This window comes from Talpa europaea, assembly GCF_964194135.1.
Source record: "Talpa europaea genome assembly, chromosome: 7".
NCBI classification, from domain to species: Eukaryota; Metazoa; Chordata; class Mammalia; order Eulipotyphla; family Talpidae; genus Talpa; species Talpa europaea.
The window spans coordinates 110,046,044-110,063,187 of record NC_140074.1 but is presented as its reverse complement, the minus strand read 5'-3'; the positions used below and the strand labels follow the sequence as shown (position 1 = coordinate 110,063,187).

General features: G+C 40.3%; 1 pseudogene across 1 annotated transcript; it reads right to left on the bottom strand.

Moving 5' to 3' along the window:
- Window positions 1-15,483: 15,483 nt before the first annotated feature.
- LOC311173871 (RNA-binding motif protein, X-linked 2-like) lies at window positions 15,484-16,828 on the bottom strand (annotated as a pseudogene). The gene has a single exon. The product of its transcript is annotated as an RNA-binding motif protein, X-linked 2-like (transcript).
- Window positions 16,829-17,144: the final 316 nt, after the last annotated feature.

The following is a 17,144-nucleotide window of genomic DNA, read 5'->3' as shown; positions in this document are numbered from 1 at the left end:
AAGTTGTGCCCTGAAAGAGCACTATTCTAAGAGTATTGCCCGATTAAATGCTACATTAAAATAATTTTTTGAACTGCTGGATTTTGCTAGGAGTTTGGAAGTCATGCCTGATGAATATGGTAGTTGATCCCTTTTGGGTCAAAAACAAACTCCCACCCTCAAATGATATAAGATTTTCTTAGGTAGTTTGAGTACCAGTCTATATATCTACATATCACTGTGTCTATATATCTATATGCTGTGTCTCTCCATCCATACCTGTCTGTCTTTATCGACAGGAATTGGCTTTTACAATTCAATTATAGGGTCTAGGTAAGCAAGTCTGAAATTTTTAGTGCAGGCTATAAGGAAGGTCAGACTGGAAACTCAGATAAGAACTGACTCTGCAGTCCACAGGTAGAATTTCTTGAAACCTCAGCCCTTTCAACTGGGTGGATCAGGTCCACCGAGATTAGCCAGGATAGTCTCCTTTGCATAAAGTTAATTGATTATCAGTTTAATCACATCTGCAAAATACCACCTAGATTAGTGTTTGGATATCTAGAGGTACTGGCCATATTAGCATGGAAAACTGATCATCACAGTCTACATCTACTCAAGCTGGCCCCCATATACATCTCCTTAAATAATCTCCAAATAAAAACAACAAAGTCACACTTGTACTTAATGTGATACCGTTATCCTATGTACAATTGAAAATGTGCTAACCCTTTCCCCAGAAAAGGATGCAAAGTCCTTGGGTGATGTCCATTCTTCTCTATAATCTTGTGACTTCAAATAATGTAACAAAGTTAGCTATTAATATATTTTATGTTTGGTGAATAGGGATAAGAGAGGAAGAAAAACATTCACACACAAACCTTTACAATAAAATAAGTACTTACAATTACTGTTCTCATTTCTGTAACTAGTCAGGGTTTTGTAGCTGGTATTTATAAGTACTTTCTTCCACTACACATTCCATATTTCCTTTGCCCCCAGCAAGCACCTCAGTGCTGGTTGTGGTTCTTTTCCTGCTGGGATGCCCTCAAACCTTCATTCTTGAAGGGTCTGTACTAGTCGAAGTCTTTCCTGAACTGGGTTTTACAGGTTTGCATTGGTTTAAATCATAGAACATGGTCATACTAAGGGTGCCTAAAGGGATCTCCTGGATTCCAGACATGCTTTCTCTTACCTCCATTACTCAGCAAAAGCCCACTTTTCCCTGGTAGTCAGAATCAGTGACCCCCCAGCTAGTCCAGCTGACTCAGAGGCATGTGGAGCCAAAAAGTTTGGCAGTTTTAATTTTCAATTCAGTGAAATCATTGTTGTGTGTTCTGTTGAAAGCATTCCTCCATGTGGAAGGAAGACTGCCAGGCCAGCGGAGCATAAGGTTGCTAGTGGATCATTCGGGGTGCTAGTGAGTGCTACCATTCCACTTCCACTCCTCAGCTGCAGGAACCACGAATGCTAACGTGGGAGAAACAGCTCCAAACGTGGAATGCTGATTTAGAATATTTAGTCACCTGAAGAACATCACTCCAGTCCTGCAAGGTGTTGCCACCTAACTGGTGCTATAACTGGATTTTCAAAAAGTCACTCAACCTTTCTTTCAAGCCAGCTACTTCAGGATGATGGGAACATGGTAAGATGAGTAAATCCCACACTATGGGACCGCTGCTGTACTTCATTTTCTGTGAAGTGAGTCCCCTGATAAGCAATGTTGTGTGGAATACCATCATGGTGGATAAGGCATTCTGGAAACGCACAGATGGGAGTTTTGGCAGAAGCATAAGGTGCAGGAAAAGCAAATCCATAGCTCAAGTAAGTATCTGTTCCAGTAAGAACAAATGGAAACAGTTTTATTTATTCCTTTCCCTTCTGTATGCTTTTCTTTTTTTCTGTACTTGTTAGGACTTCCAGTATAGTAAATAGGAATGGTAAAGTGAGCATCGGGGCTCCTTCTGGATCTTAGGGGGAAAGCATTCAATCTTTTGCCATTAAGTGTGATTAGTTCTAAGGGTTTTTTTTTTTTAAGATTTATTTATTTATGCATGCAAGAACTGGGGTGCAGGCCAGCGGTGTGGGGAGGGGAGTGAGAGGATTCACCAGAGACAGAGTGGGGAACAGAACAGGCAGATTGACTGTAATACACTGCTGAGGGGAGCACAGGTGAGTCAGGAGAGGTCTGCTGCGCCATGTGGGTTGCTCCCTGGCTGGCCAGGCATTGAACTCATGCTGCAGAGGCTGCAATAGCTTCATAGGTTGTTGTCTTAACCCCTTGTGCCACTAGGGAGGCCCCAGTGCTAAGGGTTTTTTTGGGAAAAAAATAACATAACAAAGAACATGTTATGTAACAATTATATGTAAAATATGAAACATATATATAATATAGCTCTATTGCATATAATATAGAATAACTGTATATGTAGTATGTGATCTTTATTAGGTTAAGGAAGTTCCTTTTTTTAAAAAAAAGATTTATTTATACAAGAACCAGGTTACAGGCCAGATGTGCAGGAGGGTGAGAGGGGTCACCATAGACAGAGCGGGGAGCAGAACAGGCTTAAAGACTGAAATACACTGCTGAGGGGAGCAGTGGGCAAGACAGGAGAGGTCTGCCTCGCCATGTGGGTATCTCCCTGGCCAGCCAGGCTCAAACTGGTGCTGCAGAGGCTGCGGACAGCTTCACAGCGCTGCGCTCAACCACCTGCGCCACCAGGGAGCCCCAAGGAAGTTCCTTTTTATTCCTATTTTTTTTTAAAAGATTTATTTATTTATTTATGCAAGCACTGGGTACAGTCAGAAGTGCGGGAGGGTGAGAGAATTCACCAGAGCCAGAGCAGGGAGCAGAGCAGGCAGAAGGACCGAAGCACACTGCTGAGGGGAGCAGCGGGCGGCAGGAGAGTTCTGCGCGCCATGTGGGACCCTCCTCCGGTGGCCGGGGAGCAGCCGGGGATTGAACCAGCGCCGCAGAGGTTCCGGGCAGCTTCGCAGCCCAGCGCTGAACCGCTGGGCCACTGGGGAGGCCCTTCTTGAGAGTTTTTATTTTAAGTAGATGTTGACATTTGTCAAATGCTTTTTCTACACCTATTGAAAAGATCATGTGGTCATGTGATTTTTTTTGCTTTACTAACATGGACAATTAATCACTGATTTCTGAATATTGAATCAAACTGGCATTATTAGAATAGATCTGATTTGGTCATGATGATTATCTTTTTCACATATTGTTGAATTTTAATTGCTAAAATTTTAAGCTTTGCACCTGTTTTTCAGGAGAGGTCGTAGTTTTGTAGTTGATTAGTTTGCTTTGTAGTTTTCTTCCCTTGTAAAATTTCTTTTTGGTTTTGTCATCAGAATAATGTTAGCCTCATAGAATGAGTTGGGAACCATACTCTCCTCTTTAATTTTGTCCAAGTGTTTGTATACAGTGAGTATTATTTCTTAAATGTTTGATAGCATTCATCAGTGAATCCATCTGTGTCTTGAGTTTCCTTGTGTTTTTAACTGCATATTCAGTATCTTTAATAGACTTAAAATTATTCAGATTTATGTCTTTGAAGTTATTTCTCCATTTCATTTAAGTTGTGAAATTTATTTTCATAAAGTTGTTAATATTACCTTGTTCTTCTATTTTTTATAGAATATATAGTGATGTCATTTCTTTTTCTAGTGATGTCATCTCTCAGCCATAATATTATTTAATTTGTGTCTTTTTTTTCCTGATTAGTTCTGCTGGAAGTTTATCAATATTATTGATCTCTAGAAACCAGGTTTTCATTTATTTTCCCAATTTTTCTACTTTGTATCTTATTTTTTCCATACCAGTTTTTCTTACTTCCCTCCTGCTTCTTTTGGGTTTAAATTATTCTTATTTTGGCAGTAACTGGAGTCATTCATTTGAAATTTCTCTTTTTTTTAAAAAAGCAATTGATTTTTGCTGATTTATAAAAAAGATTTATTTACTTATGCATACAAGAGCTGGGGTACAGGCCAGAGATGCGGAGGGTGAGAGGATTCAGCAGAGATAGAGTGGGCAACAGAACAGGCAGACTGACTGAAATACACTGCTGAGGGGAGCAGCGGGCAAGACAGGAGAGGTCTGCTGTGCCATGTGGGTTGCTCCCTGAATGGCCAGGGATTGAACTCATGCTGAGGAGGCTTCAGATTGCTTCATAGTGCGGTGCTTAACCCCTTACTCCACCAGGGAGGCCCCCTTTCTCCTTTTTAACAGAACATTTAGTGCTATAAAGATTCCTCTAAACTTTAGCTGCAACCCCTGCCCCATTTTGATATGTTGCGTTTTCATTTTCCTTTGGTTCAAATTATTTTCTAATTTAATTATTTGAAAGTAAATTATTTAATTTCCAAAAATCTGGGGATTTCCAGTTATCTGTTATTGTTTTCTTATTTTACTCCACTGTAATTTGACAAAATGCCTTGACTCATTTCAAATTTATTTAGATTTATTTTATATCCCAGAACATGGCATATTGTGGTAAAATTTCAATGTGCTTTTAAAAATAATACATAGTCTAGGGCCTCCCCGGTGGTGCAGCGGTTGAGCGCTGGGTTGCGAAGCTGCCAGGAGCTTCTGCGGCGCTGGTTCGATCCCCGGCTGCTCCCCGGCCACCAGAGGAGGGTCCCACATGGCGCGCAGACCTCTCCTGCCGCCCGCTGCTTCCCTCAGCAGTGTACTTCGGTCTTTCTGCCTGCTCTGCTCCCCGCTCTGACTCTGGTGAATTCTCTCACCCTCGCGCGCTTCTGACTGTACCCAGTGCTTGTATAAATAAATAAATAAATAAATAAATAAATAAATAAATAAATCTTAAAAAAAATACATAGTCTATTGTTATTGCTGGGATGTTTTATAAAAGTCAGCTAAGCCAATTTGGTTGAAAAATCACTATTCTTTCTGGCCTCAGTTTACTTGTTCTCAATATTATTGAAAGAGGGGAATTGAAATTTTCGACTATAGTTATGGTCTTGTCTATTTTTGCTTAAATTTCTAGCATTTTTTTGCTTTTGAGTATTTTGAAGCTTCTCATAAATATTTAGGACTTTTAGGTTCTTTTGAGGTAATTATGAAGTGACACCTACTATCCCTAATAATATTCTTTGCTTTGAAATCTATTGCATCTTTTGATTAGTATTAGCATGGTATATGTTTCCCCACCCTTTCCCCTTTAACCTATTTGTGTTTTTATATTTAAGTGACTTGCTTATAGACAGCATTTATTTTGGTCTTGATTTTCTTTATCTTTAAAATGAAATATAATCAACATAAACATTGGGCAAGTTTAAGGTGTGCAATATGTTGATTTGATACATTTATATACTGCAATATGACTATCAAGATAGCTGTTAGCTAATAGCTCTATCATGTCAAATAATTTTATACTTTTTATGGCAAGAGCAAGTAATATCTAGTATGTTAGCAACTCTGCACCTTATAATACAGTATTGTTGACTGTGATCCCTATGTTGTGCATTAGATTTCCAGAACTTATTTATCTACTATTTGCATTCCATATTTATATTTATTGAATGTGGCAACCCTAGATGGAGAGGGTGGTCATGGCAGCATTGCTTGAGATGGTCAGGAAGGAAGACTTAAAACCAGCCTGACTGTCCATCCTCAGGGGGATGGGTGAGTTGTGTTGCATTCAGATGCTGGAATGTTATGTAGCTTTTCACAATGAAGGGTCTACTCACTGATGTGGAAACTTTAGATGATGTTAGGTGAGATAAGCAAATGGCAGAGACAAGCATGTGGCATGATCCTATGCTGTCAAGCAAACAATGACTAAAGTGCTCTCTAAATAAGATATATATCTTTCACATGGTTGTGTGAATATGGAGATGTGGACAGAGGGCTACTAATATTCAGAGGATAGGGAAGAATTTGATTACTTTTTTTAAAAATTTATTTATTTATTTATTTATTTATTTATTTTTAAAGTGGGAGATAAAGTTTTATTTATTTATTTAAAGATTTCTTTATTTATACAAGCACTGGGCACAGTCAGAAGCGCGGGAGGGTGAGAGAATTCACCAGAGCCAGAGCGGGGAGCAGAGCAGGCAGAAGGACCGAAGTACACTGCTGAGGGGAGCAGCGGGCGGCAGGAGAGGTCTGCGCGGCAGGAGAGGTCTGCGCGCCATGCGGGACCCTCCTCCGTTGGCCGGGGAGCAGCCGGGGATTGAACCGGCTGCAGAGGCTGCGGGCAGCTTCGCAACCCAGCGCTCAACCGCTGCGCCACCGGGGAGGCCCTAAAAATTTATTTATTTATGCAGACAAGAACTGGGGTACAGGCCAAAGGTGTGGGGGATGAGAGGATTCACCAGAGACAGAGTGGAGCACAGAACAGGCTGAATGACTGAAATACACTGCTGAAGGGAGCAGTGGGTGAAACAGGAGAGTTCTGCTGCACCATGTGGGTAGCTCCCTGGCCGGGGATCAAACTCATGCTGCAGTGGCTGTGGATAGCTTGATAGGTTGTGTCTTAACCCCTTGCACCACCAGGCCCCTGATTACTTTTTTTGAGGGGAGGATAATATAATCATCTCATTGTGGGCAATAAATATAAATTACTGTTGAGATTTTTGAAGAGTTTGATATAATTCTAAAAGAAATCAATAATAGGTCCTTGGGTCCAATTGTCATCACTCCCAGTTGCCTGGGGGTTGATCCTGGATGTTCTATTAGTGAGTCAGATGAGGCCCTCAATTTTGAGGGCCACCATCCTCTTGCCTTCCTGACTAAACCAGGTGAGAGTTGCAGGAAAAACCTTCTTAGCCTCATGCAAGCAGCTTTTCCACACCAGCACCAACAGGGAAAGACTTGAAGGAGAAGATTGCCTTTCTCCTGAATCTGACCTAAAAGCTAACTCTTCTCTGTTCTTTGGGGAGAGGGCTTGTGTACAAGCCTTTTAAAAGGAAAGTAATTCCCAGGAACCCCTGGTGTTGACCAATTAATTTTGCTACATTACTTAAGTATGTATAAACATAAAACTAGGCATAACTGTGTGCTTATAGCTCTTAAATGACTATAAAACTGAAGGTAAATTCACAAATTAAATACAAACAAAATTACAAAATTGTAAAATTCAAGTAACCAACACTACTGCATTTCCCCCTCTTCTGTGTAAGTCCAACCCCTGCCAGGATCAAGTGCCTGCCAGCCACAGCACAGGCCTTCTGCCTAGGCATGCTGGGTCAATCACTTCTACCCCCACTTTCCTTGATTTGAGCCCTTACAAACTGTCCCTTCCAGTAATGCTTCTTGGAGTCATTTGGTTTCCATGTGGAAGAGTATATGTTTAGATATGAGGCCTCTCCTTTGCCCCCTCATTATAATAGTCATAGCCACCAGTAAACATAAACAGGAACACTGAATTTGGGAGGCAGCTCTTAGTTTTAAAGTGACCATCCAGAGTTAATTTTTTAAAAAAGTTATCATTGCAACAACATGGATGTGCCTGAGGACGTTATGCTAAGTAAAAAAAGTAAGAAAGGGAAAGACAGATGCTGTATGAGCTCACTTAAAGCTGAATTCCTAGGAATAGACAGTAGAATGGCAGTTGTCAGGGGCAGATTGGTAGGGGAATGGGGAGGTATGAACATTCAGCATGGAATCTGGAGATGCCGTGTACAGCACAGTGACGCTAGTTAACAGGACTGTGTTGTGTATGTGAAGGTTGCTATGACAGTGATCCTTAATGTTCTCACCGTAACAACAAAAACAACAATCAGTTGGTAATTATGTTAGGTGTTAACCTTATTGCAGTAAACACTTTGTAAAATCTACCTATATCAAGTCATCACATTGTATACTTTAAACTTACAAAGGTTATACAGCAATGACATCTTCATAAAGCTAGGAAAAAGTTATCAGATGAAAACACAAAGTGAAAAAATATTCTAGTGAATTCTTTTTAAAAATATTGAAGTATAATTGACATTATATTAGTTTAAGGTATACAAATGACTTGATATTTGTATATAATATTGTAAAATGATGACAATATGTCTGGTTAGTCTGTCATCATTCTAGTGAATTCTTTTTTTTTTTTGGCAGGGTATTTTATTATTATTATTATTTTAATTTTATATATTTTTACATCACGTTTCATTTTTGCACGATGTATGCATTTTCATCTTGGTTATAGTCCCCGTACAATTCCTACCCCCCCTTGTTTTGATCCTACTCCCTCCTCCTCACCCCCCCCACCGTAGTGTGTCTCTTGTTTATAGTTGCTTGTTGATTTTGATTTTTACTTTATTATAGTTAGTCTTTTTCCTGGTCCCTTATTTAGGTTTTCTAAATTCTTGCTATGATTGAGACCATCTGGTATTTTTCTTTTTCTTTCTGGTTTATTTCGCTGAGCATGATCCCTTCCAGCTCCTTCCATGTTGCTGCAAATTGCATGAGTTTATCTTTTTTGATTGCTGAGTAATATTCCATTGTGTATATGTACCACATCTTCTTGATCCAGTCATCTATTTTTGGGCATTTGGGTTGTTTGCATAGGTTAACTATTGTAAATAGTGCTGCTATAAACATAGGGGTGCAGGTGCCCTCTTGAATTAATGTTTCTTTTGGGTAAATACCCATTATAGTGAATTCTTATAACTCCCAAGAACACTCAGATTAAATATAAACTGATGTAGGGGCAGGGGTGCAGATTCAGAGGCTATGGACTTAACTTTCTTTTTTTTGGTTTGTTTTCAAATTATTTACATTTATTTTAATTGGTTTAGGTCCATCATTTCATTCATTATTTTTTTCTTCTTTACTTTTTTATTATTTTATATATTTTTTACATCATTCTTCATTTTTTAAAAAGATTTATTTATTTATGCACTGGGGTATAGACCAGAGGTGTGGGGAGTGAGAGCAATCACCAGAGACATAGTGGGGAACAGAACAGGCAGATCAACTGAAATACACTGCTGAGGGGAGCAGCGGGCGAGTCAGGAGAGGTCTGCTGCTCCATGTGGATCATCTCCCTGCCCAGGGATTGAACTCATTCTGCAGTGGCTGTGGATAGCTTCATAGGTTGCGTCTTAATCCCTTGTGCCACCAGGGAAGCCCTCATTCTTCATTTTTATACAATGTATGCTTTCTCAACTCAGGTATAGTCCCCAGGAAATTCCCACCACCAATTCACCCATGTCCCATCACCATAGTCCCTTGTGTTCTTGCTGCCCCTGTTTTGATCCTACTCCCTCCCCTTCCCCCACTGCAGAATGTCTCTGGTTTATAGTTGCCTGTTGATTTTGATTTTTACTTTATTATAATTACATTCCCCCCCCCATCCCTTATTTGGATCCCCTACATTCCTCCTATAAGTGAAACCAGCCGGTATTTTTCTTTCTGGCTTATTTCACTGAGCATGATCTCTTCCAGCTCCATCCATCTTTCTGCAAATCTTTTTTGATTGCTGAGTAATATTCCATTGTATATATATACCACATCTTCTTAATCCAGTCACCTATTTTTGGGCATTTGGGCTGTTTTCATAGTTTACCTATAATAAATAGTGCTGCAATAAACATAGGGGTGCAGGTGTCCTTTTGAATTAATGTTTTTGTGTCCTCTGGGTAGATACAGGGGAGTGGAATTGCTGAATCATATGGAAGCTCCATTTTTAGCAGTTTGAGGAACCGCCATACAGCTTTCCTGGACTTAACTTTCTGATCTGCCCCTTAGCAGACATGTATATTTGGGCAGACCATCTTGCTAAACCTGTTTCCTCATCAGCGAAAGAGAGATAACCTTGCTTACCCCTCAGGTTTCCTGTGAGGACTAAAATAATTCAAAGAGTGTATATGAGCATGTCTAACAAACTATCAAGAGATGTAGAAATGTAAACAATCACAATGTGCTTCAACGTCACCTCATGACTTGGCCAGGTCCCTTGTAGCAGCCTTGGTTTTCTCATCTGTAAAGTGGGAATAAAGCAATTATCTCATGGACTAACTGATGATGGAAGCAAAAGCACTTTATTAGTTCAGTGGGGATTTGGGGAGCTTCTGTTTTGTGCCAGGCACATAGTTTTTCCTCCCACCTTTCTCTCAGACTCATTTTTCATCTAGAAATTGCAGTGTCTGGACTGAATCCTCTTTGGTCCCACCACTGGCTTACTTAGCCTTTAGGTCTCTGTGGGGAGTTACAGTTCGCTCACTCCGTGCAAACTTTCTGCTCCTAAACCAAATGCCCTGCACTTTGACGTGTGCAAGGAAGTGAAATCAAATGAACATTCACCAATCACCTACTTACTATACACACTGTTATCATGTCTGGGTTTTTAAAAGAAAGACTGTAAAGCAGTTAACCCAGTGGACTTCTTGATATTATTTACTTTCTTTCCAGAAAAATCCCAATTCCACTCTAATTTCAAATGATGTTTGGTTGTTCGTGATAGAGTGTAAGATTCTGGAAATGAAAGCCCACGCGGTAAACCTCTTAGAACTGGCTGTGTCCAGCACATTTTTTTGTGCACAGAAGAATAGTGGTTGATGCGCACGGAGAGGCAGCACCCTAGCACCATCTTCTGGCCAAAGTGGGTAATGCGGCACTCGGGTCGGAGAGAGCAAGAAGTATCTCTGAAGAGCAAGAGACGTTTGGAGAGAGGGTCAGGGACTCTCTGTCTCTGTCTCTGTCTCTGTCTCTCCCCCCTCTCTCACACACTCACGCTCTCTAAGAGGAAACCACTTTGCATCTGGTTTTGTGCAAGTGCAGACACTGCTGTCTTAGATCCTTCAGATGCTGCTTGTCCTGGTCTCGGGTAGTTTCCTCAGGCGGGCGTACTGCACTGAACACTCAGGAGAAACCACGCACATCTCCGAAATCTCTCTCTATGTATCTCTCTCCTCTCAGCACGCTGTTCTGAGAACTTGGTGTCCACCTTGGTGTCCCCAGACTCTCATGACTGGGGAGAGTTATGTCTCCTCAACTCATGATAACTTGTTTGGGTTATCATACCCCCACTGGACCCTGGGAACTTTTTCTAGAGAGCATGCTCTGGTGAGCTGAGGGCTCACATACTTTAATTTCCTGTTTCTTGAAGGGATCACTGTCCTTCATTAACTATCCAATGTCCAGCACCCAGTGCTTGGTTTTATTACTTGTTTCAGGCAGTAAGATAAATCTGATCCTGTTGCTTCATCTTGGATGAGAGCACAAGGTTATCAGTTAGATTTTGCTGCATAACAGACCACCCAAAATACAGTGACTTAAAACAACCATTTATTTGCCCATGATTTGGCAGATTTTGGGCCAGGCAGCTCTGTGGGTCCTAGCTGCACTAACTCCCAACCTGCAGTCAGCCGTGGCTGTCCTGGCATTTGCTGGATGTTGATTGGAAAGATAGGGGCAACTGGGTTACCTGTCTCTTGTTATCCAGCAGGTTAACCTTGCCTAGTTCACATGGTGGCTTGGTCTCAAGAGCTCAGTAGAGCAGCACCACTGATGAACAGCATTCCAGTCTTTTGTGGCATCACTTTTGCTATTTCTCTACTGACCAAAGTAAGTTTCCAAAGTTTCCAACTCAGATTCAAGAGTTTGTAAAATAGACTCCATCTCTTGATAAGAGCCACAAGGTCACATTACCAGGGAGTAAATATTGGAGGCCCAGAATGTGTAGCCATCCTTTAGCCAGTCATAGCTATTATTATTTCACTTTAGTGCTCCCAAACCAGGAGGTAAATTTTATCAATATTTTATAGATGAGGAAACTGACACTCAGAGAAGTTGGAGAGTTGCATGGGATCTCACAGCTAGGAAAAGGCAGAACCAGGATTTGAACCCTTGCTCTTGTTACTGCTTGTGCTTGGTGTGGTGATAACTGCAGTGTGTAACAGTGTGTGCTTGTTGCTATGCACATATGTGTATGTATTCCACCCTTCGTCTCCACCCTGGCCCGTTTCCTCTAGGAGCTGCTTATGCTCTGGATCCCAGCACTTTCCTATAAACCTCCCCCAAACATAATGTCCTGATCCCCGGCTCCTCCTCTCAGTCCTGTGGGGCTGATGAATGCTCTGAAGGTGACATCTGTGTGTCAGTGTCTGTGGGTAGGGAAACTCACAGATGCTCATAGGCTCTTTGCCCATCCGGTTTGTTTCTAGGTTTGTGGGTTAGTCCCTGCCTCTCAGTGCTGCTCTGAAACCTCCTGCCTCTGTGGTCTCCCTGTCCCCACCTCCCTCTGGTGGAAGTCTGATGAAGCCTTGAGAGGCCAGTGTTGATCTCATCACTCTGTGGTCATAAATTCCTCTTCAATGGCTTCTGATTATTCTTCTAGATAAAAGAGAAACCCATTTTGCCTGCCCCCACATTCTCCATGATCTCATGCTAACCTACCTCCATCCTGTTTCTCACCACCTGTGTTCATTTTCTAGAATGTAGGCAACAGCACCATGGCCCCTTCTGGCCCCACCAAGGATTGTCCTTCTCCATCTCCACATGCCCAACTCCTGCTCCCTCACAGCACTGCCCCCCTCTACTCTAGTTGTGTGTCATGCACCATCATTCCATGCACACATAACTTCCTGAGGGAACAGACCTGGTCTCAGCTGGGTTTGACCAATCACAGAGCCTGTATGCACACACATACATACACAGGTAGCCGAAGCCAGAGGAAGCGGTGGCCTATAATAAGCAAAACCAACTTGTTTTTGGAATAACTTGCACCAACTGCTTGGGACCAAGTTAGGCAAAGACCAATTCAGAAAGCAACAGACTTAAAAAGGTGACGGTGCTGCTGCTGCTGATAATGGTGCTCATGGTGGTGGTGGTGGTGACAATGGAAATGATGGTTATGGGAGTGATGGTGAGAGTGTTAGTGATGATGATGGTGGTATAATGATGACAGTGGTGGTGATGATGATGATAGCTACAGTTGTTGAGTACCAGCAGATGGATATGATGGTTCAGAGCAGGGCTCAGATGTCAGAAGACCCTGAGTTTGAATATTGTTCTGCTTCGTTCTGAGTTGAAGGGCATATTGGTTAACCCCTTTATTCTTAGAGAAATTTGGATGCAATACTTTCTACATAGCATTAGGGTTGCTATGAAGATGGATGGAGATAACATGTGAATTCTTAGCACAGAGAAAGTATACAGTAAGTGCTCAACACTTGGTGACTACTCTGATTATTACTCTCTTGGTCCAGGTGCTGTACTAAGCACTTTATATATCTCAATAGAACATCATGATAGTGTTAGTATCTTTATTCTGCAGGTGAGTAAACAGGACTGAACTCAAATAGCTGGTCCCAAATCACTTAGCTTGTAAGTAAAAAAGAACTTGAAACTTGACTGATCTTACTCCAAAGACTTTGCCTTGTTTCTGAAAGTTTGTGGTCAGTTTTTCATTATATCAAAAGATCAAAGATGTAAAATTCTATCAGTAGGAGATTGGATAAAGAAGTTAACCAATCTTAAAGCTATTAGGGAGATTTTTCAAAACACATTGTAAGAGAAAAAGGCAAAGTAAATAATAGTGTATATTATAGTAAAATTTCTGCAAAAGGGCCAATCGTTATATATATGTATGCATTTGCTTATATTAGACTCACAGGAAGCCAGTGATATTAGTTGCCTATTAGAAAGGAAAGTGAATGACTAAGGACATGGATAGGAGGGAAACTTGACTATATCCCCTTTTATCCTTTTTAAAATTGTGCCAAGTGGTTCAGAGCTCGTTGTAAATTAACATGTAAATTAACATGTAACATGTCTTCACTGACTTAATATCTTACCATTCTCCCCTACTCTCAACTGTCACAGCTACATTGGGCTCTTTTTTTTTCAAACCCTTAGTAAGTAATAGCTTGCTCAGGAGGGTTTTCTAAGCCTGAGTTAGAGGAAGACCACACACTTGACCTGCTGGTTCCTACAGGCAGCCTTTACTGGACTTCCTGTAGGGAGTTGTATGTAGTAGGGTGAAGGCTGGGAAGCATGACTGTGTTACTGTCCATGGTCCTGAATGATCATACCGTGCACTTTAGGACGTGACGATTTCTCTAACCTAGGGATATTAGTGACTCCTGTAAAATATTTCTCAGAGATGCCTTAAAATAGTAAGGAATAAAAAGGTGGAGGAAAATGGAAAATGAGAGAAAAATTCAAGAGATTGTCAAAGATTTCTTTGAAATACTTGTTTCCACCAAGAAAGAAATCACCCGAGACCTAGGATATGATCAAAATACTGAAAAGCTGAAGAAAATGGAGAAATTTGTACAGTAAAGATAAGCAAAGGTGGGTGGGCATGCATGATTGGAGAACAATATCAAAATGGTCCAAGTGAAATGATATAGCTTATTATGCAGAAACATTCGTTGTTTTATTTCCTTATTCATACCGTTAAGTCATGAAAACTTATGTACTCATTGTGCAACATATATACTTATAAAATTATTACTATGCTTGTTTATACATACTCTATAATATATTACATATACTTTGTGATAAAATTACATAAAATCCAGGTTATGTAATTAGAGTAGATAAATAATATTACATGTAGTAATATGTAATATAAATTAAGCCACATGGAAAATTAAAGGAAGCAACAAACTTGGTCAGTTCTGTCACTGAGAAATAACTGTATTTCATCAAATCTAAGATTTGATTCTAAGACAAATAATTTTTTGTGTCACTAAAAAGACTGCCTCTAATTAAGCCAGCACACAGTGCTTTTTATTGCTTAGAATTTTTAATAAAACAGCTCTTTTAGACTTATTTAATTATGTATTTTATAATTATTCTTATGCAAACATAAAAAGGAAAATGTAAGTGAAATAAATTGGTCAGTTATTCCTAAACCATTTCCACATTTACAATTCAACTCTTCTCAGTCACTTTTTAATGTGTATGTGTACATGTATGTGTACAATATAATCATTTGTGCATCAAGAATCTGGGTGATGGCAGCACTTCCTGGAAGAATGCTCAGATGTTGTGTGTGAACTATCTTCCAAGGCACTGATTCCTGCCTATGAATTTTGATGAAACTTTATTTTACCAGTAGGGGTCAGCAGTGACAACTTCACTACTGGCACCTAGCAAACAATCATTGCATGGGCTCACTAGATTTCAATGTTGTTTATATGTGGAAAAAAATTGCATTTTAGAATGGATGAGAATAAACTGATAAACATTATTTGCAAGTATCTCTCTGCAATAATGAAAAAGAATAATACAGTAATACAAAAAGAAAAGTGAATGGATTAGTAAGAGAAAGTTTTAGATAAGTTTAGGCTGAAAGGATTTTTGTAAAAGTTGATCTCTAGTCTATATTTTATCAAAATATAGGTTTAATCAAATCCAGCAGAAGACAAAGAAATTGAAATAGATCTGAAGGAAATGCTGTTCTGTAAATGTTTTCCACCACAGGAGATATTAATTACTAAAAGATTTCCCCCAAGTTAAGGAAACATGTTTATGAAAACCATAAAACCATAAAGAGGTTAGAGTAATTGATTTTTCAAACCTCATGTTCAATTTTAGACAGTATTGATTGACTTTCCTTATAGAAGGTGAAGTGGTTAGTAAGTTATACTTTCTTCCTCCTCTCTTTATTAATCTCCCAACTTTGACACTAAGTAGCAATCTATTTTGGGAAGGTACCACAGTATGTGAATCCACTCACCCACTGAAAAACAGTTGTGTTGTTTCCCGCTTGAAGAAAGATTACAAGTAGAAAGGTTATAAATATTTATTTATAGATTTTGAAATTTGTCTTTTTCTTTTCTTTTTTTTTCAAAGATTTACTTATTTATTTTATACAAGAACCAGGGTACAGGCCAGATGTGTGGGAGGGTGAGAGGATTCACCAGAGACAGAGTGGGGAACAGAACAGGCAGACTGACAAAATACACTGCCGAGAGGAGCAGCGGGCAAGACAGGAGAGGTCTGCTGCACCATGTGGGACCCTCGCCAGCAGGCCGGGATCGAACCGGCGCTGCAGAGGCTGCAGACAGCTTCACAGTGCGGCGCCCAACCGCTTGTGCCACCAGAGGAGGCCCTGAAATTATTATTTTTCTAAGGTAAATAACTAGGTGTGGAATTGCCAAGTCATATGATAAGTGCGTGTTAAACTTCGTAAGATTGTCAGACTTTTCCACAGTGACAATGCCATTTTATATTCCCAGCAGCAATGTTTGAAAGTTTCACTTGCTCTCCTCTCTGGACTCTGACTCCTGGCCCTTTCCTGACCTCTTGCTACTGTGTTTTTTAGAGCCAGAATCATCCTTTTATTTTTCTCTCTTGTTTCTGGGCAGTGAAGGGGAGACTGGTTACTTCACCTAGACCTCATGGTCAGCGTCCTCTTTGTCTTTCTTTTCTTTTTTTCCTTTTTGTCTCTGTATGTGTGTTTATGGGTCTGTCATCAGCATCAGAGTTCTCAGATGAACTGTGTAAGGGGATGTGAACCCCACAGCCTTTCTCCGGGAGTCCTTTGGTCACATCACCCATTTCTTGGGTACTTAGGAGTCACATAGTTAGACACATGATCTACTCGGATAGTTCTGCCTTTGATCTTGTTCCTGTTATAATTGTCAACAACCAGAATTGTGCTCCTGGGGTCTTCATAGCAAAGGAAACCAAAGCCTTTGGATTTCCCAGTGTTTTTGTTCCACACCATATTGATGCTAACAATCTCCCCATATTGTGAGGACATGCAGATGAGGTCCCTTTCAGTCAGTTCGGAGGAGGTCCTCCCAGGAAGATCCAGGCACTGTCCTGTAGTCAGTGCCAGGACACCTTATCCGACACCCCAAGCTGGACGTCTCACTCATTCAGCCCCTTGATCTGCTTCATCTTAAATGATTCGTCTTTCTCCATTTTGCCAAAACTTTCAGCATTTCTAATAGGTGTGTGGTAGTATCTCAGTGTAAGTTAATTGGCATTACCTTAATGGCTAATGATGTTGAGCACTTTTTTATGTGTTTAATCCTCTTTGGTGAGATGCTTATTTATGACTTTTGCATCATCTTAAAACTGGGTTGTTTAGCTAACACATGGCAACAACCTAAATGCCAAAAAACCAGATAACTAGATCAAGAAGATATGGTATATATACACAGTGGAATACTATTCAGCAATCAAAAAAGATAAAATCAGGCCATTCGCAGCAACATGGATGGAACTAAAAGGGATT